We start from the raw sequence: 3,391 nt of genomic DNA, 5'->3' as shown, positions 1-3,391 counted from the left end.
AGCAAGGGAAGAGAGGGCCAGCTCCTGCAGTACTTTGGATGGATGCCAAGCTTGGGCTTTGTCTGTCAGGTCATCTTGTGAGGGTCACAAGTCAAAGGTCATCACCCTGATCCCGGGTGGAGAATGAATATAAGGAGAATCTTGGAAGAGGACCAGGTGTGAAGTTACTCCAGAAACTGGTCATGAGTGGTGGTTATGGAGGGAATGGATCAGAAACAAGAAATGGGAGGGTAAAATCTTGACAAGTTTGCGTGTAGGCAAAAGAAAGGGAAGGTTCTAGAATGACCTCCAAAATTCTAGCTTGGATGACTGGTATTTCCTGACTGCTGAGATTTCCTGACCTGTTGGTGCCTTGACCTCTTCACACCAGTGACCTTTCTCCCCTCCACTTGGGCCACCTACATAATAGTCACTCATGCCTTGTCATGGCCAGAAATTTCAATCAGAACTCTTGATTTCAATCCTCCATTATTTGACTTCCTCCTCCTCAGCTTCTAGAATATCTGCTCAGCACTCTTGATGCACCAAAGCATCCAGTCTTTCTCAGGCTACCCCCTCCAGTGACCCTCTGCACTCTTCACTTTTCTGCATGTCTGGTTTAGAGTCCTTGATCCACTAATAAAAACCATCAACTTGATCACACCCTCCAGTCTTTTCTTCTCTCTCCTTTCATTATCAGTGCCTAGGAGTACCTTCATCCTTACACACGGTCGCTCTGTATTCCTTCCTTCAGCTGCATGGGAATCTACAGTCGTCTCAAAACAAAAGGTTTGATTTTTAAAGAAAAAGCCACACATCTTAATCCTGGATGAAGCCAGCTATCTGGCGTGCCCACAATTGAACAACTAAAGTTACTAGATATACAATCAAGCTGACTCATGATCTCAAACCTTCCAAGGAGCCTCTCCCAATCATCCTTTCCATCTCTGTTCATCCCTACTTGTATTATTGATTCACCTATGTGTGAAACACGTGTTGCCCAAAGGGTTGATTTTGCCTTGGTCTCTGGGACGGAAAAAGCCCACTTTTAGCATGCATGCTAGAGGACGCTAAGCCCCCACCCAATCTTCAAGGACCCCGTTCGGTCTTCTGCTTCCACCATCCAAAGAAATTTCTCCCTCAACAAGGTCACCAAAGCCTTCATCTGCCAAATCCAGAGGAAGTGGATGAGATATTACTTGACTTCTCATTAGCATTTGACACATTCCCATCTCTGAAAACATTCTGCTCTCTTGGCTGCTATGAGTCCAGTATGGCAGGTTATGAAAGTTTCAGCCTGTGTGACTATGGAAACGTCACCATTCTTTTCTGCTTGTTTTGTGCTGCATGAAAGGGAGGAAATGCAAATGCCTCCCCTCAATTTTGGGGGAGGTTGGAAGTCTAGGTTTCCCTGCTCTCCGTGGAAAGGCAAACCATCCACACCTTCACTTGCTCTGGCTCTAAGTTTAATGGGCCATGAAGAGTAAGAAGAAAGTACGTTTCCAAGTGTTAGTGGAGATAAGAAGGGTGGGGAGAGAGGAAGCACAAGGAACTAGTGGAGAGATAGGGAGGCAATGGAGAGACGGGCACCAGATGGGCCCCACCATAGGGAAAAGCTGATATCTGGGAACCACTGAGAGGGGGGAAGAGCCGTAATCCAGGCAGCGTTGGGAGAGTGAACCCATCCGAAGCCCACGGTGGGGAGTGTTGCTTGAGTGCCAAGGGCATCAGCAAGAGTTGAGCCTTGACTGACAATCATCCAGGCTTCTTTCTATAGAGAATTTCCCATTACTTGCACATGGATCGGGTCCCTTTGTCTATACCTCACCAGAGAGAATTCCTCTCTGTCCATAGCAGCACCTTATGCATTGACTCACCTAGTCATGCCCCAAGAACGTGTCTTGTTCCCATTCCATGACTCCATGTATTTAAAAAGCTCCCCCTATAAACCCAAAGCATGAAGTCTGGTCACAAAGTGGGACACAAGTGTCCTCCTCTTAAATGTAAAGATGAAGAGGGATAAAATATGTAAGCTCAAGGGACACAAGCCAGGACAGGTGTTAGTGACCCTCTTCTTCTACTACCTCTTTTCCCATTCCGCTAACTTCACTGGATGCTTTTTCTCAGTCTCATTTGCTGGTTCTTCTCCTCTTCATCTGACCCTTAGGTGATGAGCCCCTCAAGACTCAGTCCTTTCTACTTCTTTTTATGCCAAAATAATCACATCCCTTACCATGTTTTTACATAACATCCATATTCTGATGATTTGAAACCGATACATTCAAACTTCACCTCCCCATTCCCAATTGAGACATCTGACTACTTACTCAATGTCCACATCTGCATATCCCAAACTTCTCGTGTCCAAGGTTACAGGACTCTTATGATTTTCTCCTGCATATCTCTCCACCCAAATATCCAGCCAGTCTTCCCTCAGTCTTCGAACACAACAGCCCCTGGGCCCTCTTTCAGTTCACAAACATGACATATCCTTTTTCGTCACAGGCCTTTTGCACATGATACTGCTTCTGCCCAGAATGTTCCCTGCCCTACGCTGCTTGCTCCTATAGTTACTACTTGAACTGTCATCCCTTGGAGGCACTTCCTCTGTCACTCTGTATCTAAAGCAGGACCTCCCTCTTGTTTTCTATGTATACACCCTCTGCAGTATTAATAACTATGGGCATTTATCTATAGTGTCCTTCACTGCCTAATGACCCATACAAGGGCAGTGACTATACTACTATTCCCAGCCCCTGGAAAACTACTTAATCCATAGAAGATGTGCACCAAATATCCTTTAAATGTATGAATGGTGGGGATTGTAGCTAAGATGGATATACAGGAGGAGAAGAAGTTGGAGAGGTGTAGGGAGGTCAGTAAAGGGATGAATTTCATTTTAGATGTGTTGAGCTTGGGGAACCTAGAGAACAAATGGATGGATTGATAAGGAAATGACTGGATATGTAAGTGTAAAGGTAAGGGAGGTCAGAGATAAAGATATAGGTAGGGAGTCATCAAAATTATGGCTAAAACCAGGAGCAAGACTGTGATGGCCCAGGGAAAGTCAGCAGAGAAAGGAGAACAGGGAGCCAAGAATAGAAAACCACCAAGAGGTACCTGTCACTCAGTCACCACCAAGTCCTCCTGCCCAAACTCCTCTGTCTTGTCTAGTGTATGGGTCAGGAACTTTAAATGTAGAAGAAATGCTGGAAGAAATAGCAATGGAGACCCTTCCTGCATTCTTTGCCCCATGCCTTCCTTTGACCCTGCAGCATTCCTACAGAATTGGACTGAGCCTCTGGGGTGTCTAAATGAACACACCTGTGTGTAAACTTCAGTAAAAGATGAGGGTAGATAACGGGATTAAACACCTTTCAGGGCACTGAAGCTGCTTGCCAATGTTAGACTG

This window comes from Lynx rufus, unplaced genomic scaffold, assembly GCF_022079265.1.
Source record: "Lynx rufus isolate CCGP_SWC_20201006 ecotype Redwood Valley unplaced genomic scaffold, mLynRuf1.p SCAF_1, whole genome shotgun sequence".
Classification (NCBI taxonomy): Eukaryota; Metazoa; Chordata; class Mammalia; order Carnivora; family Felidae; genus Lynx; species Lynx rufus.
Note: the sequence above shows the minus strand (reverse complement) of the source record.